Raw genomic sequence first — 24,758 nt, 5'->3', positions numbered from 1 at the left:
ATGAAAGGAGATTTCCACCCAAGATTGAGGAAAAGCATAAGGAGGCGAAGTGCTGCATCTCGGGAAAGCAAATCTTAGCAGGATTTATACACTTAATGGTAAGGTCCTAGGGAGTGTTGCTGAACAAAGGGACCTTGGAGTGCAGGTTCATAGCTCCTTGAAAGTGGAGTCACAGGTAGATAGGATAGTGAAGGCATTTGGTATGCTTTCCTTTATTGGTCAGAGTATTGAGTACAGGAGTTGGGAGGCCATGTTGCGGCTGTACAGGACATTGGTTAGGCCACTGTTGGAACACTGCGTGCAATTATGGTCTCCTTCCTATTTAAAAGATGTTGTGAAACTTGAAAGGGTTCAGAAAAGATTTATAAGGATGGTGCCAGGGTTGGAGGATCTTACTACAGGGAGAGGCTGAACAGGCTGGGGCTGTTTTCCCTGGAGCGTCAGAGGCTGAGGGATGGCCTTATAGAGGTTTACAAAATTATGAGGGGCATGGATAGGATACATAGACAAAGTCTTTTCCCTGGTGTCGGAGAGTCCAGAACTAGAGGGCATAGATTAGATTAGATTAGATTAGATTAGATTAGATTAGATTAGATTAGATTAGATTACTTATAGTGTGGAAACAGGCCCGTCGGCCCAACAAGTCGACACCAACCCACCAAAGCGCAACCCACCCAGACCCATTTACCCCTTCACCTAACACTACGGGCAATTTAGCATGGCCAATTCACCTAACCTGCACATTTTTGGATTGTGGGAGGAAACCGGAGCACCCGGAGGAAACCCACGCAGACACAGGAAGAATGTGCAAACTCTACAGGTTTAGGGAGAGGGGAAAGATATAAAAGAGACCTAAGGGGCAACCTTTTCACGCAGACGGTGGTTTGTGTATGGAATGAGCTGCCAGAGGATATGGTGGAGGCTGGTACAATTGCAACATTTAAGAGGCATTTGGATGGGTATATGAATAGGAAGGGTTTGGAGGGATATGGGCCGGGTGCTGCCAGGTGGGACTAGATTGGGTTGGGATATCTGGTCAGTATGGATGGGTTGGACTGAAATGTCTGTTTCCATGCTGTACATCTCTATGACTCTATGACTGTCAGCCTCTGGTGAGGGGTATTGTTTGAGGGAGCGGAATGGTAGGCAGGAACAGAATAGGCCCAGCCTACATGCCCATTCCCTGGTTCTGTCCCACCCCCCCAATCAATTTCTTCTGCTTACTTTCGCTCTTGTGAATTCCCACATCCAGCTGTTGCTGTTAGACTCTCTCCCTGGCCTAATATCCCACCGTTGCTGCTGTCCCCTCCTCCCATGCTGTTTCTGTTGGACTCATGTCCCTCTGTCCCAGCTCTGTTGCCGTGCAACCTCCTTCTCGGTTCATGTTGCTGAACTCCCCCTCTGTTGTTGCTGCTGGACCACCCCTCCAACCACTGTCCTTGGTAGTATTCCAAAGGATGTATCAAATGAGTATATGTATATGCAAGCTCTAGTTGGGATTAAGAGCAGTTGATTCTAGTTGGGGAAAGATTAAGGCACATATGTAAGAACCAGTTTTGACCTGGGGTCTTGTTCGGTGAAAGGGATGAGTAGTCGGCACTGGGTATTGTAAATAAATTGATGTAGAAGATCGACTAACACCTGTTTCTTCCTTTGCCTACCAGATTAGTACCTCTGGTATTGCTTTATACTCCTCTCTGCTGTTGCTATCTTAGCTTTCTGTAGACCACTACCAGTAGCACAGATCCGACAGGCAGAATGTTCTGAGGAAGGATTACTGGACCTGAAACGTTAACACTGATTTCTCTTCACAGATGCTGCCAAACCTGCTGAGCTTTTCCAGCAGCTTCTGTTTTTTTTGTTTTTCAGGCAGAACAGGAGCTACTGAAGTCTTGTCACTGGCAAGATGGTCAGGCGGCTTTGATGTTCAGCCAGGCCTCTCTGCAAATTCTCCTTCAGGCCACAAGGACAACGAAAAGAAATCCCTTCAACCTGACCAAGCTGGATAGAGATCCTAGAGGAGATTAGCTCAACAGCCACGATGTCACCTCCCAAATGTGGCTCCAATGCCACAAGATGGCCAATAACCTCCTGTGCTACACCAAGTTGAGGCTTTCATATCAAGCTCCTCTTTAAGGACTGCACGTAGCCCTGCAGGAGGAAGAGAATAAATGAACATGTTCCTGCTGTAAAGTGGTTACCATAAGGCGGAGGCTGTAACAGATCCTGCTTCTTCAGAACTTCTTCAGCCCTGTGACTGAGCTTCCGTACTGCATGACCCTTATAGATATAGACACGAGGAGGAGACACTGGGAGCTTCCATGAAGGTCCAAAGCCATACCATCAGAATAACCAGTCCTGCTGATCCCTAACAGCATCACTACTTTTTACACAGTGTGTGTCCAACAATGTCCTGGAAAGGGCAAATGCTGGAGTTGAGTTCCCAGATGGCTGTTAGCTGACCCCACCAGATGACTGGCCTCTTCAACCAACAGCAGCCCATCCCATTACTGGTAGAGAGACTGGTGTCACTGCCTAAGAGAATGATGAGGCATTTTGGTCATGCTGATGTATTCACACTGCCTTCTAGAATTCCACAGTACCATGGCCACTCCTGAATGGTTGTGTTCCTCAGAGAGGACAGCATCAGCTGCTGTCATAGGAAGTTTCTCGTTTGTTGAGGAAAAGGGAAGCTCCTCAGTTGGAGCACCATCCCACTGCTTCCCAATAGCTGGAACCAATGCAGCCACACTCTCTTGGTCAGGCTTGGACATCAGCAAACACAGCTTCAGCACTGTTGACTGTCATTGTTCCTGTTGCTGTGCAGGAACCCCTCAGCCAGCTGGAAATAAGGTAAGAACACCCAGATTTATGTGAGTTCTAGGGAAGGAAGGTGGGGTTGGTGATGACAGTTTTAAATGCTTGGTCGTCTTATTAATTATTGCAAGATTTCTGACAACAAAAGGTCATGGGCACAGACCCTTCAGTCCAACCAGTCCATGCCGATCATTATCCCAAACTAAACTCATCCCACTTGCCTGCTCCTGGGTCATATCCCTCCAAGCCTTTCATATTCATGTACTTACATTGAATCTTTAACTAAGCTTGCAATCCCAGGAGCAGCTGCAAGATCCACGCTGCACCTTTCCTTTCTTTGAGGAATATCTTCCCTGTTTTCCTTGGTGCCTTTGCAAATGCCAGCTTTGCCTTTTTTCACTCAGTAAGCTGCCTGCATGGAGCCTGGTAGGTAAAAACAAGGACTGCAGATGCTGGAAATCAGAGTCCAGATTAGAGTGGTGCTAGAAAAGCACAGCAGGTCAGGCAGCATCTGACGTTTCGGGCAATGTCCTGTTGTGCTTTTACAGCACCACTCTAACCTAGTGCATGGAGCCTGACAGTGTTCACCAATCCTCTCAACTCTGTGAGTGTGGCAGTGACATGGCTATTAGGTGCAGGATGTGTCATGGAAAGGAGAGGACAAGTGTGTGTCTTCACTGAGTTTGCTGGCAAGGCTCACAGAGGTGGCAGGAATGGGCATGTATAAGACTGTGGGTATGTATATGTCTGTGTGCATGTATAAGACTGCAGGTCTGCATAAGACTCTAGGAATGTATAAGACTGCAAGTATGTATAAGACCATGGGTATGTATAAGATTGTGGGTATGTATAAGACTGTGGGCATGTACAAGACTGTTGCCATATATAAGACTGTGGGTATGCATAAGACTGTTGGTATGTATAAGACTGCGGGTATGTATAAGACTGTGGGTATGTATAACACTGTGGGTATTTATAAGACTGCGGGTATGTATAAGACTGTGGGTATGTATAACACTGTGGGTATTTATAAGACTGTGGGTATGTATAAGACTGTGGGTATGTATAACACTGTGGGTATGTCTAAGGTTATGGGTATGTATAAGACAGCTGGTATGTATAAGAATATGGGTGTGTATAAGATTGTGAGTATGTATAAGACTGTGGGCATGTGTAAGACTGTGGGTGAGTACAAGACCATGGGTATGTATAAGACTGTGGGTATGTATAAGACTGTGGGTATGAATAAGTCTTTGGGTATGTATAAGACTGCAGGTATGTATAAGTCTGTGGATATGTATACGACTGTGGGTGTGTATAAGATTGTGAGTATGTATAAGACTGTGCGTGTGTATAAGATTGTGAGTATGTATAAGACTGTGGGTATGTATAAGACTGTGGGTATGTATAAGACTGCGGGTATGTATAACACTGTGGGTATGTATAAGACTGTGGGTATGTATAAGACTGCGGGTATGTATAACACTGTGGGTATGTATAAGACTGCGGGTATGTATAAGACTGTGGGCATGTATAAGATGTAGGCATGTATAAGACTGCGGGTATGTATAAAACTACGGGTATGTATAACACTATGGGTATGTATAAGACTGTGGGTATGTATAACACTGTGGGTATGTATAATACTGCAGGTATATATAAGACTGTGGGTATGTATAAGACTGTGGGTATGTATAAGTCTGTGGGTATGTATAAGACTGTGGGTATGTATAACACTGTGGGCATGTATAACACTGTGGGCATGTATAAGACTGTGGGTATGTATAAGGCTGTGGGTATGTATAACACTGTAGGTATGTATAAGACGGTAGGCATGTATAAGACTGCGGGTATGTATAAATCTGTGGGCACATATAAGACTTCAGGTATGTATAACACTGTGGGTATGTATAACACTGTGGGTATGTATAAAATTATAGGCATGTATAAGACTTCAGGTATGTATAAGACTGCGGGTATGTATAATACTGTGGGTATGTATAAAATTATAGGCATGTATAAGACTTCAGATATGTATAAGACTGCGGGTATGTATAACACTGTGAGTAAGACTGTGTATGTATAAGACTGTGGGCATATATAAGACTGCAGGTATGTATAAGACTGCAGGTATGTATAAGACTATGTGTCTGTATACAACTGTGGATATGTACAAGACTGTGGGTATGTACAAGACTGTGGATATGTATAACACTGCAGGCATGTGTAAGGTTGCGGGTATGTATAAGACTGGGTATGTATAAGACGATGGACATGTATTCGACAGCTGGTATGTATAAGACTGTGGGTGTGTATAAGATTGTGAGTATGTATAAGACTGTGCGTGTGTATAAGATTGTGAGTATGTATAAGACTGTGGGCATGTGTAAGACTGTGGGTATGTATAAAACTACGGGTATGTATAAGACTGTGGGCATGTATAAGACTGTAGGCATGTATAAGACTGTGGGTATGTATAAGTCTGTGGGTATGTATAACACTGTGGGTAAGACTGTGTATGTATAAGACTGTGGGCATATATAAGACTGCAGGTATGTATAAGACTATGGGTACTATATAGACTGTGTATAAGACTGTGGATATGTATAAGACGATGAGCATGTATAAGACTGTGGGTATGTATAAGCTGTGAATATGTATAAGACTGTGAGCATGAATAAGACTGTGGGCATATGTAAGACTGTGAGTATGTAAAGGACTGTGGGCATGTGTAAGACGCTGGGTATGTAAAAGACTGTGGGTATGTAGAAGATTGTCTTGTGTGTGTTGCAATGTTCCCATTTCTTGCCCAAGGGCTCAATCATTGTGCACTGCCTGCTAGCAACCTCCTGATTTGCTTCTCAGTGGGTGATGATGTGGTGTCCCATTGATTGCTGTTCTCCTCATGGTGATGTTGTGTAGGATACAGCAGATCATGACAGATCAGGATGTCCACTCCAGACATCTCCCCAGAGCATTACAACCACCAGGACCATTTCTGCTACAAAGAAACATAAAAACATAGAAAATAGGAACATGAGTGGGCCATTTGTCCTTCCGAGCCTGTTCCACCATTCAACATAAAGATCATCCAACTCAGTACCCTGTTCTCTCTTTCTCGACCTCTTGGTGTAAAATTATATCTACATCTTTCTTGAAAGCCTTCAATGTTTTATTCTCAAAAGTTTCATGTGGCAGAGAATTCACGGTGGCAGGCTCACCACTCTCTGGGTGAAGAAAATCCTTCCCACCTTTGTCCGAAAAGGCTTATCCCTTATTTTTTGACTGTCACTCCTGCTTCTGGAATCCATGGTCACTGACAACATCCCTCTTGCATTTACCCTGTTTAATCCTGTTAGAAGGATTTCAGGTTAAGAAATTCACAGGCTCATTTGTAGTCATGGCTGCTGGCAGAATAATCCCTGCTTTGAGGTTAAGATCTGTCCAGAAGGGGGTAGGGGGGGTGGTGGGGTAGATTTCCACGAGCACTTCCTTTATAAAATGTAACACCACAAACAGCGATCTCACCCTCCTCCTCCTCCATCTTTAAGCAGCTTGTCGTCTTCTGTGCTGCCTCAACCCAGTCACCCTCTCATATTGCAGGCCAAAGTGAACTGGTAATTACAGTCAAATGACTGGGAGCAGGTCATCTCTCCACCCGTGAAACTAGAACAAATGGCTTTTTCACTTGCAATGCCACTTGTTGTCAATGTCCCTGACTCAAGCAACTCTAGAAACCATTGAGAATGTGTACATCAAACACAGCCTGCAGAAATCAATCAACAAATAAGCTGAGAGTGGTTCATCATCCTTCTTTAAATAGTCTTGTTGGTGAGAAGATGATGATTTGCTTCCTGCTGAATGCAAGCTCAGTTATCTGTGTGTTTAGGGAAGAGTGCTAGTTGGAGCAGTGAGATCAGAAATGGCAGCACTGCTGTCTATTCAGTATTTCACATGCACTGTTGTTACAGACTATCAATTCTGCATTCGTCAGGCACATGGTCCTAAACACTTACTTCCCTAAAACAGCGTCTGATTCAAACAATGCTGAAATTACGCATGTGTAGCATGGACAACATTTTGTAATCAAAATTTTAGCCATAACTATGGGCACAGCAGAGCAGAGTGTTGAGGTGGAGGTGCTAGTGTTGGAGTGGGATGTACAAAGTTAAAATTCACACACCAGATTATAGTCCAACAGGTTTATTTCGAAGCACTAGCTTTCGGAGTGCTGCTCCTTCGTCAGGTGGTTGCCCTGATGAAGGAGCAATACTCTGAAAGCTAGTGTTTTCAGATAAAGCTGTTGGACTATCACCTGGTGTTGGGTGATTTTTAACTTTGAGCTGAGCGTTGACATCTCTGATTTTGCAATAGCCTTTGTTGTGAGGACAATAATCTTTATATAGTAGCAGATGCCTATTTCCTTTTTAGTTTGAACTGACCAGGACAACAGTACACTCAAAGAGCTATCATACATCATAGACCCCTGAAGACTGAGGTCAACAATTAAAGGCTGCCTCAGATCAAACTGCAAGGCATTGTTTACTAAATGCAAGATCACTGTTATTCCCTTGTGCCTAATTTCCAACAGCTTTTACTATCCCACCATCATAGTAATAGGCAAGCAGTGGCAGTCACTCCAATAAATGTTCCTCAGTTTTACTTTCAATTTAACAAAATATGACCAGGGACAGCCTGATGCTCTGCCTCATAAAAACAGCGTTCATGAGCTGTGTGATTAATTGTGGGTTCTTACATAGTTTTCCAGAGTCGTTTCTCCTGTTTTATGTCCTTTCCTTGAGATTTAATGATATTCTAAAGATTTCTTTCTCCAAATCTACCCAGATGTTTTGAAGTCTAATTTTATTACCACTGATTTTCTGCTGTTGGTACTCAAGGCAAAACTAGCATTCAATATTGCTATGCAAAGCTGACTTTAAAGATCCTAGAGCCTAGTTCCTTCAGCAGATTCTAAATAAGGGAGAATGAATTACATTATAGTTTAGGGGCATTTAGCCCCACAAACCTGTTCTGCCACTTAATGAGATCAAGGCTGATCTGTGACATTACTCCATTTTTCTGCCTTTGTCCCATATCCCTTAATATCTTACTGTTAACAAAAATCTATCAATCTCAGCTTCATTTTCCATTTGCAGAGAAAGTTCCATTTACTTTTCACTTACAGAGGTATTTCCAAAGTTCTCTGCTGAACCAAGTTGATTGGATCACAACTTAACCTTCTAAATTCTAGAGAACAGAAAACTAACAATCTTTTTTTTATGAGAAACAGTTATGTACCTGAAATGTTAACCCTTTTTACCTTATGACAAAGATGCTCCTTAATTTGCTGAGTATTTCCATCATTTTCTGTTTTTCTTTTAAACTTCCAAACTCCACAGATTTCACAGGAATCAGATACACTAGAGAGGAAGAAAAGGACAACCAACTCCCATTCCTAGACGTGATGGTATAGAGAACACCGAATGGAGAATTCACCACAAAGGTTTACAGGAAAGCCACACATAGAGACCAAGTCCTGAACTATGAAAGCAACCACCCTAACACACACAAAAGAAGTTGCATCAAGACACTGTTCAAAAGGGACACTGCAGCACACCAGAACTGCAAAAAGAGGAAGAAGAACACCTCTACAATGTATTCGCCAAAAACGGATACCCCCGCAATTTCATCAACAGATGTCTAAGGGAAAGACAACAGAATGAGGACAGGCCACAACCCAAAGGACTAGCCACATTACAATACATCAAGAACATTTCTGAATTGACAGCCAGACTACTACAACCACTAGGACTCATAACAGCACACAAACCAACAGCCACTCTCAGATAACAACTCACCAGGACAAAGGACCCGATACCCAGCATAAGCAAAACCAACATAGTGTACAAAATCCCATGCAAGGACTGCACAAAACACCACATAGGACAAACAGGAAGACAGCTAATGATCCGTATCCATGAACACCAACTAGCCACGAAACAACACGACCAGCTATCCTTAGCTGCCACACACATGACAAGCAACATGAGTTCGACTGGGACAACACTACTATTATAGGACAAACCAAACAGAGAAGTGGGTGGCACGGTGGCACAGTGGTTAGCACTGCTGCTTCACAGCGACGGAAACTCGGGTTCAATTCCCACCTCAGGCGACTGACTGTGTGGAGTTTGCATGTTCTCCCCGTGTCTGCGTGGGTTTCCTCCGGGTGCTCCGGTTTCATCCCTCAGTCCAAAGATGTGCAGGTCAGGTGAATTGGCCATGCTAAATTGCCCATAGTGTTAGGTAAGGGGTAAATGTAGGGGTATGGGTGGGTTGCGCTTCGGCGGGTCGGTGTGGACTTGTTGGGCTGAAGGGCCTGTTTCCACACTGTAATGTAATCTAATCTAATCTAAAAAAAAAGAACAGCCAGGGAATTCCTAGAGGCATGGCACTCATCCACAGATTCTATCAACAAACACATCAACCTGGACCCAAAATACCGGCCACTGTAGCGGACAGCTGGAACTGACAACCAGAAGCGGCAGATGCAAATTACTATGAATGCCGGAGGAAACATCACAGAAGTGCTTCACAGGAGGCTCCCAACCACTGAAGATGTCACCTAGACAGGGGATGAAACGTCTGCAACACAAATTCCCAGCTCGGCGAACAGAAGCACAACAACGAGCACCCAAGCTACAAATCTTCTCACAAATTTATGCCCCTTTGTCCAAGACTCTATAGCAAGCAGAAATAGTTTCTACTGTTCTATCTGGCCATGCAAAATCTTTGAATTTTTGATCAAGTCACCAATTAATCTTCTGAATTCCATTTCATTGAAAAGGAAACAGTAGCTCTTTTCTTGGGGATGCACTGTAGCATCTATGAAATTTTCTGTGCCTCCAACCAGGGAAGACATTCCCATTGACTGTCTAATGGTGATTTACCATGTTGACTCATACAACAGTGAAGACCCATTCAGATGCCTTTCTAACCCTGGGCAAGTGCATTAGAGTTAAGGAAATCACAGCTACCCGATTTCGGGATGAAAATGCGCAGTTATACCTTTACTAGTTTAGACCCAGCCAGGCTTCTCCTTTGTCCAAAATGCATGAAAGAGGAGATCTTTGTGCAGCTGAGATGATTGAAGTCGCCAGGCACAATGAAGTCATCAGTTTAATTGGTTACACAAAACTAATAAAATCAAGAACAGATACATTCAGTTCTGTTTTTAGACCACTTATTTTGGGGGATACAAAATTATTGTTTTATTTGCCTCTAATGGCCTTTCAGTTACATCATTTATTCAACATGAACTAATTGCTTCCTCCAGACACTCTGCAGAACCATCTCAGTTAATCCTCTGAAAATAGCATGTGCTAATGGTTTGTCATAGTGCTAGGATGCATTCCTACCTCCATGATTCATTGACGCCATAAACACTATAAATATATTTTAAATTGGCAGTTCAGGAAGGAAGGGAAGCAGGGTGCGTGCCTCTTTTACTTAACATCAATAACATTTATCTGAATTCTTATTAATATTTCAGTGTCAAAAAATCAGGAAAGTAAAACATGGAGACAAACTCCTTGTCAATTTATTAATTTGTGCTGTCGGCTTTGTCTTTGCAAATGACTTTAATCTCATTAATGGGCTTTTCGCTGAGATCTGGAGAAATTGTAAACAGCTTCACAAAGATATTGAGGCTTCTACATTCATAATACTTCAAATTTAAGTGTCATGTTATAACAAAGTATTCTTTCAATAATAAAATTTCCTCTATTATCTAATTACATATTATATCTGTATTGATGCTCAATTTACAAGGATCCATAGCTCCTGTGAGCAGTTGGGTTTCACACATTCGATGGTGGAGTTCTACATTCAGGTATATGTCAAATATACTCTTAGTAAACAAGTGTTTATAAACACATAGTTTTAATTATCGATACCCAGCAACATTTTTTAGCTATTGGATAATGCACTAAGAAATCAAAAATATGATGGCAATTTACAGACAAGTATGAAAAGATTTTGTTGTAGAACTCAATATAGTTTCATTTCAATTCATTCCATAATTTAATGGGAGTGATATGTAACAAAAATAACTGGTGTAGAAATACATCTGAGACTCACTATCTAATATTTAATGATGTTTTAACAAGCACCAGCCAAAGTGAATGAGAAAGCACTAATGCCATATTTTGTAAAATTGCTCCATTTGATTTAATTTTTCTCCATTCTCCTTATCAAATGAAAATGCAGTGAGTTGTCCTACAGAGACAACAGCACTGAAACGTTGTGGTTACTGCTAGATGCCTGTAGATCACTCCTGGCACAGAATTCATCCCCCTACTATTCCTCATCTCCACCCAAACAGATTCCACAATCTCATCTCCTGAACCAAGGGTATCTTTAACTTGTTCCACCAACACCATCTTTGATTAGGAGTGCTACCCCTCTGTCTTTACCCAGTTTCCTATTTATCTTGAATAGTGCATACATCTCAATATTTATGTAATTACAGAAAATAAGAGTGCAGTGGGTCATTTGGCCCTGACAGCCCCAATAAATCCAGACAAACGTGAGGTGATGCATTTCGGCAAGTTTAATTCTAGAGTGAATTATACAGTGAATGGAAGAGCCTTTGGAAAAGTTGATGGGTAGAGAGGTCTGGGAATGCAGGTCCATTGTACCCTGAAGGTTGCTGCACAGGTGGATAGAGTGGTCAGAAGGCATATGGTATGCTTGCCTTCATCGGTCAGGGTATTGAGTATAAGAGCTGGCAGGTCATGTTAAAATTGTACAAGGTATTGGTTCAGCCACATTTAGAATACTGTGTACAGTTCTGGTTGCCACATTATCAAAAGGATGTGGACACTTTGGAGAGGGTGCAGAGAAGGTTTACGAGGATGTTGCCTGTATGGAAGGTGTTAGCTATGAAGAAAGATTGAGTAGGTTAGGCTTGTTTTCATTAGAGAAAAGGAGATTGAGGGGAGACCTGATTGAGGTTTTCAAAATTATGAAGGGTATTGACAGGGTGGATAGAGACAAGCTTTTTCCCAGGGTGAAGGATCCAATAACGAGAGGTCACACTTTCAAGGTGAGAGGTGAAAAGTTTAAGGGGGATACATGCGACAAGTACTTTATGCAGAGGTTGGTGGGTGTCTGGAACACATTGCCAGCAGAGGTGGTAGAGACAGGCATGGTAGATTCATTTAAGATGTGTCTGGACAGATACATGAGTAGGTGGGGAGCAGAGGGATACAGATGCTTAGGAATTGACTGACAGGTTTAGACAGTAGATTTGGATCGGCTCAGGCTTGGAGGACGGAAGGGCATGTTCCTGGGCTGTAAATTTTCTTTGTTCTTTGTTCTCCTTGAAAACATTCAATGCTTTGGCCTTAACCATGTTCAATGGTTGAAACTTTCTGGGTGAAGAAATTTCATAATCCAATCTTTATGATCTTGCATCAATGTCTCTATTATGGGTTTCATATCATTTTAAGTAACTTCAGTGTGTGCTATACATTTATTAACATTTTTTATGAACGTGATGTGCATTCAGATACAGAGATTTTAGGTTTCTTTTGTTATTGTCTAGTTTGACTGCTGGTATATTCTCGAAGTTTGTCTCTCTGTTCCTTCCTGCCATTCTGTGACTATCATTTTCCCGATTATTATTTTGCTCTCCTGCTTTGCTGTATAATTTTATATGTTGCAATCACCTAAGCTTGATCCCTCATCAACTTCCCTCTCATGCCTAACCCCATTTAATAGACAGCCACCTAACCTCTTTGGTTATGTGGCTTGTGAGAACATCAGTCCCAGCATGATTCAGGTACAAAATGGTATCTTCGTCCACTTTCCCCAGAACTGGCGCCAGTGCTTCTTAAACCAGAACATACTTCCCCCACATCAATATTTAAGCATTGAGTGCACAATCACTTTTCTAGTCTTCCAAGCCCATTTTGCACAGGGCTCAGGCAGTAATCCAGAGATCACTTACTTTGAAGTTCTGTTATATAATTTTGCATCTAATTTCTCACAATACTTGAGCAGAAACTCCATCCTAGTTTCACCTCTGTGATTGGTACTAACGTGGACCATAACCACTGAATCCTCTCCTTCCCACTGCAAGTTCTTCAGCTCACAGCAAACATCTCAAAACCAGCATGATATGACAACATAGCCATCTGGATTCATGCTCTTTCTACAGAGGATGGTGTTGATCTTCTTCACTCTATTGTCCCCTACAATGACAATTACCATGGTTCCATGATTAGTTAGCTTATCCACCCTCTATTCCCCAATTTCATCCATACAAGTCGACAAAATCTCAAACCTGTTGGATTATGCAAATGCTGACACTTCTATGCTCCTGCCCTCTACATTCACTTAACAGATCCACTTGTAGTTGCATTTTCCTGTCCATGACTACTGACCAAATCCGAAGACTCTGTCCTAAGATGTGTGATTGTCTCCTGGAAAAAAGTGTCCAGGCAGCTTTCCCCCTTCCAGCTATGCCATGGTGTCTGCAGCTCAGCCCAAGCTTAATGACTCTGAATTGACTCCTGTGGCCTAATTCACTAAATGCAGATGTGTTTGCCCTGGATCATGCACCAAGCAGTGCTCCCAGATTCTGCATCACATCACCTGCCCTGCTATCTCTATTATGTATTAATTAGTAATTAACAATTAATAGAACAACATCTCCCAAGATGTTATAGCACGGCCAGTAAACTTTATGATACTGATGAAACAATGCAATATTTGCAATACTGATAAAACTTACAGTTTCCAACATCATCAGTTGCTGATTCACCTGCTTCTTCTGTTGCACAAAGCTGGAAATCAAATGTTGGAGGTTGTAAAAAGTATTGGAATAAAATTTTCCTCCCTACACTTTACTGAACTCCCCACTAAGCACACTTTACTTATTGTGATTGGTACTAATGTGGCCCATGACCACTGAATCCTCTCCTTCCCACTGCAAGTTCTTCAGCTCACAGCAGACATCTCAAAACCAGCATGATTAGACAACATAGCCATCTGGATTCATAGACAACATAGACATCTGATATATTCACTCAACTGCTATCTAAATCAGGTGAAGTCTCCATCACACTCCTTCCTTTGTGACATTTAACAGAAACAATTTTCTTCAAGTGGGAAGTCACTAAGAATTTGAATATTCTGACAAAATACATGACGTTTTTTCAACATCAATTATATTTAGTATGCAGAACTTTGAAGAAAAAAGGTTAAACCCTAAAATCATAATGATCAGTGCAATGTCACGTAGGAATGCCCTCGAACAGCACTATTACAAGCTATTGTGTTTGTCTAAGTCTTTAGAAGCTGGAAAGAGCACAGACTTGCATGCAAGTGATTGCATATTCTAAAACCAAGATGAACCGTTCCATCACCATTAACAGATAATGCACTCATTATTTATTGTTCCACCTTTAGAGAGCAACTTATTTGCAGAAATAATGTAACACCTGTGGCCTTCTTTGTAAAAGCATTGTTGTGCTCTTGCCTTGTTTGTGTTACATTAAGAGTCAAGAAATCAGAAATCATTCCCCTGTAATGTTGTTCTCAGTGGGTTACTGTCCTCTGAGTATGTGCTAAGGCAACAGATGCAATAGCTTCATGCTTTGTGATTTTGATCTAATTTTGGAACTGCGTTGAAACTGCTGTATTCTTCCATGTATACATCACTCATATGAACTTTTGCAACAATTGAATTTTATGTCATAGTGATTAATCTTCCATTAAATTTTAATTTCAATTAATTGGCTTTATATTCTTCCATTTTGCGTTCAGGAGATGCATTAAGCATTTATCTTCTTTCTAATTATATCTTAGAAGAACTATTTAAATATCTTGAAGTCATTAAATTTCTAGGAGTCATTTAATTTTTGACTGAATTTGCACACTTTACAATATAATGAATTGTTTGAGATATATTGCTACAAATTGTAAGTCATGGTAAAATTTTAATTTTCTCTAAAACTGTTTGCTTCCTTCCCCATACTATTCATTGACTTGGATTACATTCAAAGAATTTTTTTTTCCCATTCTATCTGATAACATCTTTGAAGATTCTTAATGAATTTAATTTGAGAAACTGATCTTACCATTTATCTTTTAAAGACTATCAAAATTCTTACTGTACATATGGAATATCATGGCAGTCCCTTAAAAGGTACTGGGCATCAATGGTCTTGCCTCCAACTGGAAAGCCAGACACCCCTTTACATGAAGGATCACTGAAATTTTTCAGTTAGGCCTTCTCCTGAAATCAAGACAACAGGGGTAGAAGTATTATCTACCAGTCAAAGGCCTATAGCGCTTATGTTCGGCAACATGACTCGGGAGGCTGTGACTGCTGCTGGAAAGGTAAAGTCTGGAATCCCAAGATTCCAAAGCATTTCAAACCATAGGGAAGACATGTGAGAGGGGGCTTGTGGGCTGGAGCTGGGGGGGATTGAGGGTGGAAGGGAATTGGTAGCAAGAGCAGGCATTGACCCCCATTATCTGCACAAATTCCTGTGATACCATCACATTGGACAGTGCTTCATGCATTAACCCCTTCAGAACGTTAAATCGTTTTACACAAGATTCAGTCTTCTAAAGATGGAATACAATAATGCTGAGTCATTCTGTTGTCTAGTGTTTATTTACTATCCAGTAATGTATCTGCAATATTAAAACTGAAGTAATGGCCTGGTCATAATGCCATCCTACAAGCCACCTATTGTAGAAAATATTTCAGACATGGCACAACAATGAAGGCTATAAATCATTGCAATTCCCATCTTATCTGAGCCCTCAAAACTGGACGGCCAGTAGAAAGCCCTCTAACCCAAAGCAGCACCAGTCTGTCATTGTAGTCAGGGGAAGAATGGGTCTGTCATTCTCAAGGTGCCCTCTCATCACTTTTAAAAGATTGAAATTAAACCAGGGCCTGAGCACAAAAGGATTCCCGGAGCACTGATTCCCTGAACTATTCTTGGGAGACTGTCTACCATGAACTGCCATTGCTTCAGTTGCCTCAGAGCCAACTGAAAAATTTCTGTCTCTGAGTAGTAGCTTTACTTAGACTTTTGATTACCTTAACTAGCTACCTGCCATTTGTCATTTGAATTCATGAGAAGTCTAGAGATAAGAAACTAATGGTGTCAAAAAAAAGAGTAATGATACCTCTGTTCCACGGTTATGTTCATGCCTGGGTATCCTTAGAGATGGAACACATGGTGTCCATCAATGCTCCTGATGCCTTTTGAGAGAGTTAGACATCAGGGGGAATAGAGAGTTTTATTTCCCCTCCTAACTCTGTTTTGGTGTAGTCCTTTCCTGCTCGCCTTACCACTCCCCCTCCCCACCTTATGTTTCATGGTTCTCATTGCACATTAATGGGCTTTGCCTTCTAATTGGTTACACATATGATTTACTGGTGGTGATTAATATTTAAACACAAAAAGAAAGCCATGGTGATTTGTTGTTGGAAAAATCATTCCGTTGTGTGTGATAACATTTCCGTATATAAGAAAGCAAAAGAAATAAGAAAGGAATCTAATGATGACCATGAAACCATTATCAATTGTTGGAAAAACCCATCTGGTTCACTAATGAATCTCAGGGAAGGAAACTACTCTCTTTACCTGGCCATGGCCTACATGTTACTCCAGGCCCACAACAATGTGGTTGACTCTTCACTTCCCTCTGGGCAATTTGGGAAGGGTAATAAATACTGGCCTAGCCAATGGTACCTATATCCCAGGAGCGAATAAAAAGAAACAGTCTTCCAAAACTGGTTCAGCAGTGGATTAGTAACTTGCTGCATGAAATTACATACCTGTCTGTCCTTGGAGTAAAAATCCTGCTTCAAACCTCTGGAGTGGGTCTTGAACATTTCACCTTCTGACACAGAGCTGAGAGTGCTTTCACTAAACCAAGTCTGAGATTTACTAGTGAGGGATTTGTACATTTGTATAAGAACTCATATGGGTGTTGATTTTTATATTTTTTGTTATGTATGACACAGACTATAATCAGCTATTTGCTATCAATGCGCTTTCTGAAAAATGAAGATTTTTTTCAGGTGTATCTCATAATTACCTTTTACTGGTGTCTTCACACTTTGAATCTCTCTCACTGTCTATTTAGTGAAGTACACAAGATTAGCCTGCACTGACTGACTTTTGCTTCCTCCCAGGGGAAAAACATAGCTTCTGCTCATCGATACTTGCAGCACCATAACTGGCATTAGGAATTTGAGAAAGTGTGTGTGTCAGGGGTTAACAGCAATGGATCCAATTCAATCCAATGCAATGTGTCTCGTCGCTGCTTCTTCCACTTCTCGATGCATTATCAGCTGTAAACTAATCCTAGATGTGAAATCTGATGATCTTTGGTCACCAATGCAAATAGTATCGAATTAGGGAAATAAAAATCCCGCCAAGATAAACACAGAAAACATGTCAGCCAAGAGTTTCTGCTTTGGGAGGATTAAATTTCATTCCTTTTAATGATGTGTTTTTATGCTGAAGTTTCTGGGCAAATTTATTCCTATATTGACAAACCTAGAAGCTTCCACGAACCCATATGATTCATTACACATGTTTTACAAGGCAATTTCATGATGCAAACTATTCCCTGATATGTTAGAGTGAAAGAGTCAAATAGATGTACAGCATAGAAACAGACCCTGTGGTCCAACCCGTCCATGCCGACCAGATAGCACAACCCAATCTAATCCCACCTGCTCGCACCCAGCCCAGATGCTTTTTAAATGTTGCAATTGTACCAGCCTCTACTACTTCTATGGCAGCTCATTCCATACACATACCACACTCTGAGTGAAAAGGTTGCCCCTTATGTCTCTTCTATATCTTTCCTTCTCACCCTAAACCTATGCCCTCTAGTTCTGGACTCCCCGACCCCAAGGAAAAGACTTTGTCTATTTATCCTATCCATGCACCTCATGATTTTATAAACCTCCTTAAGGTCACCCCTCAGCCTCCGACGCTCCAGGGAAAATGGCCCCAGCCTGTTCAACCTCTCCCTATAGCTCAGATCCTCCAACCCTGGCAACATCCTTGTAAATCTTTTCTGAACCCTTTCAAGTTTCACAACATCCTTCCGATAGGAAGGAGACCAGAATTGTATGCAATATTCCAAAAGTGGCTGAACTAATGTCCTGTACAGCTGCAACATGACCTCCCAACTTCTATACTCAATGCTCTGACCAATAAAGGAAAGCATACCAAACGCCTTCTTCATTATCCTATCTACCTGTGACTCCACTTTCAAGGAGCTATGAACCTGCACTCCAAGGTCTCTTTGTTCAGCAGCACTCCCCCAAGGACCTTACCATTAAGTGTATAAGTCCTGCTAAGATTTGCTTTCCCAAAATGCAGCACGTCGCATTTATCTGAATTAACTCCATCTGCCACTCCTCAGCCCATTGGCCCATCTGATCAACATCTTGTTATAATCTGAGGTAACCTTCTTCGCTGTCCACTACACCTCCGATTTTGGTGTCATCTGCAAACCTATTAACTATACCGTTTATGCTCACATCCAAATCATTTATATAAAAACAAAAAGTAGTGAACCCAGCACCGATCCTTGTGGCACTCCACTGGACACAGGCCTCCAGTCTGAAAAACAACCCTCCACCACCACCTTCTGTCTTCTTCCTTTGAGCCACTTCTGTATCCAAATGGCTAGTTCTCCCTGAGATCTAACCTTGCTAACCAGTCTCACAAGGGGAACCTTGTCGAACCCCTTACTGAAGTCCATATTGATCACATCTACTGCTCTGCCCTCATCAATCTTCTTTGTTACTTCTTCAAAAAACTCAATCAAGTTTGTGAGACATGATTTCCCACGCAGAAAGCCATGCTGACTTTCCCTAATCTGTCCTTGCCTTTCCAAACACATGTACATCCTGTCCCTCAGGATTCCCTCCAACAACTTGCCCACCACCAAGGTCAGGCTCACTGGTCCATAGTTCCCTGGCTTGTCTTTATCGCCCTTCTTAAACAGTGGCACCACGTTAGCCAACCTCCAGTCTTCTGGCACCTCACCTGTGACTATTGATGATACAAATATCTCAGCAAGAGGCCCAACAATCACTTCCTGAGCTTCCCACAGAGTTCTAGGGTACACCTCATCAGGCCCTATGCGTTTCAAGACATCCAGCACCTCCTGTATAATATAGACATTTTTCAAGATTTCACCGTCTCTTTCCCTACATTCTATATGTTCCATGTGCTTTTCCACTGATGCAGAATACTTGTTTAGTATCTCCCCCATCTCCTGCGGCTCCACACAAAGGCCACCTTGCTGATGTTTGAGGGGCCCTATTCTCTCCCTAGTTACTCTTTTGCCCTTAATGTATTTGTAAAAACTCTTTGGATTCTCCTTAACTCTATTTGCCAAAGCTATTTCATGTCCCCTTTTTGCCCTCCTGATTTCCCTCTTAAGTATACTCCTTCTGCCTTTATACTCATCTAAGGATTCACTCGATCTATCCTGTCTACACCTGACATATGCTTCCTTCTTTTTCTGAACCAAATCCTCAATTTCTTTGTCATTCAGCATTCCCTATACCTACCAGCCTTCCATTTTACCTGAACAGGAATATACTAACTCTGGACTCTGGTTATCTCATTTCTGAAGGCTTCCCATTTTCCAGCTGTCCCTTTATCTATGAACATCTGCCCCCAATCAGCTTTTGAAAGTTCTTGCCTAATACCATCAAAATTGGCCTTTCTCCAATTTAGAACTACAACTTTTAGATCTAGTCTATCTTTTCCCATCACTATTTCAAAACTAATAGAATCATGATTGCTGACCCCAAAGTTCTCCCCCACTGATACCTCAGTCACCTGCCTTGCCTTATTTCCCAAGAGTACGTCCAGTTTTGCACCTTCTCTAGTAGGTACATCCACATATTGAATCAGAAAATGTTCTTGTACACACTTAACAAATTCCTCTCCATCAAAACCCTTAATACCATGGCAGTCCCAGTCTGTGTTTGGAAAGTTAAAATCCCTTTCCATAACCACCCTATTATTACTTTAGATAACTGAGATCTTCTGACAAATTTGTTTCTCAATTTCCCCCTGACTATTAGGGGGTCTATAATACAATCCCAATAAAGTGATCATCCCTCTCTTATTTCTCAGTTCCTCCCAAATAACTTCCCTGGACTTATTTCTGGGAATATCCTCCCTCAGCACAGCTGTAATGCTATCACTTATCAAAAACACCACTCCCCCTCCTCTCTTGCCTCCCTTTCTATCCTTCCTGTAGCATTTGTATCCTGGAACATTAAGCTGTCAGTCCTGTCCATCCCTGAGCAATGTTTCTGCAATTGCTATGATATCCCAGTCCCATGTTCCTAACCATGTCCTGAGTTCATCTGCCTTCCCTGTTAGGCCCCTTGCATTGAAATAAATGCAGTTTAATTTATCAGTCCTACCTTGTTCTCTATTTTGTCCCTGCCTGCCCTGACTTTTGACTCACTTCTTTTCTCAACTGTGACAGTCTCAGATTTGAGGAGTGCTTAGCTGATTAAATTTTATTAAAACAGTAAAAGAAGATGTTTATCACCAAAATAGAAGCATTTTTATTCAATGTCCTTTACATCATGCAATTTTTTTAATAACTGAAACTTACTTTGAAAGCGATGCATAAACATTTGTGAGTTCCATTGGTGTACTGTGGTCAGTTCCCCAGTAAATTTAAGAAACCATTATCTAAAAGATCTAACACAATCCTATCACCTTTGCAACTCAGAACAAACTGAATTTTATGAAGACCTGTGAATGTGCATAATTGTAGGAAATTCGCAATGGTGTTTAATTTGATGTGGAATAAGCCCAGTTTTGGGACTGGGTCCCACTTCCAGTGAAATTTATTTTAAGCTGGTGCAAAGGATAATGAAAACTCAATTGATCCTGAACATAATTTGTGTTTAAAATTCTTTCGTCCTTTACACTGGTTTGGATGACTTATGCTGAAAGGAACCAGCTCAGCTTAGCAGAAACTCCTGATTTTGTATTTATTTTCCAAGCTTGCAAACAGTATTGTCTCGTTAGTGATACTATAGATGCAACCAGAAACACTTGATTTCCTCAGCACCATAAGAATCACTAATATCCCCAACTTTCACAAAACATCAGGCACTCATTGCTGGCTGTCTTGTAAAGGAAACAGTTAAAATGCAACACTAAAAACAGATGTGATGCCATAAATAGCAGGGGTCTTTCAGCAAATTAGATTCATATTTTAATAACATTTTCAGAGTCACAGGATGTGTGTGTCCTTCAATTTTGAGAAAATTGATAATCCAATTATTGTTTATGTCTTTCCAAATATGAGAAGGCATGTTTTTTTGGTACAAGCTCATCAATAGATGCACATTGGAGGGGTAGTAACTACGAAGAGAATCCCCTGTTGTATTTTTTCTAAACTCCTAACAATGAGCTTCAATCTGCAAGTAATCAGCTGGCACATGATGCATTAAAAGGCTTCAATGTTCTATCACATTAAGCTAAACGTTACAGTGAAGCCTGAATCTAACCATATCAATATCTGCAAATACAGATGAAAGAAAACCAAAGATGTGTGATGTTGTATTAAAGTCACTGGCACCATGTTCAGGCATCTTGTATTCAAGATTAGCTATTTTTCTGGTCTGCCTATGTTCTAGGAACATTATAGCGAAAAAAAACCAAACAAGCTTCTTTCTTCACACTGGGGCATAGGCTGTTGTATATCACAAACCTTTTTTTTAAAATGTAGACTGGCTAGAAATCATTCGTCTGTCAAAATAACAGAATAATAATGACAATCTACCTAATGTTTCTCAAATCATGCAACAATTGTTCAAAACCTTTATGGCTGACGCAATACTTAAGGCTGTAAAATGAATCCTACACAGTAGGTGAGATGTCAGTGGCAGCAAACTTAAAGAATATGGAACGATTCTGTTATTAACCTTTGGGGTGCTGTCAACAAACCATCCCACCAGGATGAGGTTATGCTGCTGGGATCACATTCAGTGATATTAATCATTGAAAGGGAGAGCTTTCAGCTTGCTGCTGGAAAATGCTAGAAACCTAACCTTGCGTTGTTGGAGATCCTGTTACAATTTACACTGAGAAAGCTGCATTGATTGAGAAATTTGATTGAGTATAGCAGGTATTAGTGAATTGTTGATCAGTTTTTAATATGTAGATCCTGGCTTAAAAACACAAAGCCCCATACTGTTTCCAGGAGTCCAAGAAAACAGACAAGTAAAAAGATTTACACATTAAAGCAAGAAAACAATGTATCAGAAAGATTATATTAGGACATATTAAAAAGTACGAGAAGAACAAATTAAAAGTAGAATTAAAAATAATAATGATGTGGAAATGCCAGTGTTGGAATGGGGTGGACAAAGTCAGAGGTCACACGACACCAGGTTATAATCCAACAAGTTTATTTGAAATCACAAGCTTTCAGAGTGCTGCTCCTTTGTCTATAACCTGGTGTCGTGTGACTTCTGACTAAAAATAATAGATTGTGCAAGTGGAAAATGATGAAATTTCTTGATAAAATGATTTTTCAGAAGAACGTTTGAAGACTTGGAAAACACTTATTTTTATCACTTTTACTCTTTTTCTAACAATGTTCCAAAACCAATTCCACCATTCTTTTTCTCTTCTAAAAATACAGCTACAGGTTGCACACCTCACTTATGACTGAAAGTGAGCAGAAACTAACTTAAAAATAACAGCAGGGAGGCAAAGAACTTGAGCCTAAGGGCAACAGTGAGAGGGATCAATAGGCAAAAGCAGCAGTAGGGTGTCCAAATAAGCAAACTTAGGATAAAGTTCAAGAGACCAAAAACAGCAGTGGGAAGTTAGCAAGAGTCAGAGAAAGTGAACCTGAGGAGAAGCAAAGCTGGGCATCAACAGTTAAAAGCAGTGGCAGAAGTCAGCAGGAGACAGAGAGAGAGCACTGAAAGGGCAAATTAACAGAAGCAAAAATCAAGTAGAGATAGCAATTTGTTTGGAGACCCTGAAAGACGTTGGGGACGGAACAATGAAACAGAATTGGTGCAAACATTGGATGTGAACTGTTTGTTGAGTGCCTGACAAGTTTGCTTTTAAACAAGAAATGAATAAGTCTTTTGTTTCTTTCTGATAAGTTTCAGTAATTTAATAAATAGAGATATGGTAGAATATTTATGTCCCTGATGAGACGACTCTTAGAATATTGTGTATAGTTTATCTGAGGAATGATATTCTGACTGTGGAGTGAGTATATTGAAGGATTACCAGACTAATTCTTGGGACAGAAGAACCAACATGTGAAGAGAGACAGGGTTGGTTTGGACTTTATTCATTGGAGTTTAGAAAAGTGAGGGGAGGGATCTTGTAGAAACCTATAAATCCTAACAGAGCTAGCCAGGGTAAATGCAGGAAGGATGTTCCTGGTGACTGGGGAGTCCAGAACCAGAGGTCACAGTATAAGGAAATGGGGTAGGCTAAATAGGACTGAGATGTGGAGAAATGTTTCCACCCAGCGAATGATGAGCCTGTGGAATTCCATGCTGCAGAAAGAGGTTGAGGCACGTTTTCAAGAAGGAGTTGGATTTGGTTCTCAGGGCCAAAAAGGATCAAAGGCTATGTGGCAAGAAAGTGGGAACAAGAAACTAAGTTAGATGATCAGTGATGATCATATCGAATGGCAGAGCAGGTTCAAAGATTGAATGGCCTACTTCTGCTCCTACTTTCGATGTTTCTAGGTGGGATGTACTCCGTTCGATATGGGACCTTCAGGATACTACTCATGTCCTGGGACATCACATGTGCTAAATACAGTAGCACCTCGAGCTCCGGCTCTCAGGAGTGGAACAGCAGTCATTGACTATTTTACTGCAATATATCAATGAGGGTGAGAGTTCCATGGATTGGTTGTTTCTGGATGTGGTTACCCCACGGTTTAAGGACGCGTAAGCAGAGAGAACTGACAATGCTCAGGCAGTTGGACCAGCCAGCTAGCCCCTGAGTGCATCTTGCTCTCCAAAGAACATTTGGATCTGAAAACTGATGAGAGGAAAACGATTGTAATTAGTAGAAGACAATCATATGAGCCCCAGGATATTGTTGCAGGAGTCCCTCAGGGTAGTATCCAAGATCAAAGCATCAAATCTTTAAATCATCTCATCAAAGACCTTCCCTTCAATAGAAATTTGAATGTTCGCTGATAATCGCACAGCACTTAATGTCATTCTAAATTCCTCATATACTGAAGCAACGTGTACTGGCAAACAGCAAGACTTAGATAACATTAAGTCTTGGGCTGATAAGTGTTTTTTAGTATTTGTATCACACAAGTACTAACCAATGACTATCTCCAACAAGAAAGAATCGAACCATGACCCCTTGACACTTAACAGCAAGATCATTGTTGAATTCTCCACCATATACATCCTGCTGCTATTGATCAAAAGCATAACTGGACCAGTCATATAAATATTTTAACTATAAGAGCAAATTAAAAGCTACAAATTCTGAAACCAGCAACTTGACCTCCTCAAATCCCAAACCCTCTCTGTCAACTACAAGGCACAAGTTAGGAACGTGACGTTATTCTTTTTCAAATCTGTACCAGTGTATATTAGCTACATCCCATCTTTATTATTTTTCTTGGAGTTCGAAGGTAAGAATTTGCTTTTTTGCTTTCTCGAGAAAGCCCTTTATTTGATTTCTTGGTAATACAGTAGATATTCAGTAACTTTTTATTCTTAGAAGGCCTCTTGCTAAATAAATAGAACATAACTTTTTTGTTGTGGTCAACATGGGAGTTTGAAAACCAGGGATTGATTCACTCCTCACCTGGTAAGAACACTTCTTCCTTCGCAT

This window comes from Chiloscyllium punctatum, chromosome 10, assembly GCF_047496795.1.
Source record: "Chiloscyllium punctatum isolate Juve2018m chromosome 10, sChiPun1.3, whole genome shotgun sequence".
Taxonomy (NCBI): Eukaryota; Metazoa; Chordata; class Chondrichthyes; order Orectolobiformes; family Hemiscylliidae; genus Chiloscyllium; species Chiloscyllium punctatum.
The sequence above is the reverse complement of the archived record's forward strand: the minus strand, read 5'-3'. Positions refer to the sequence as shown.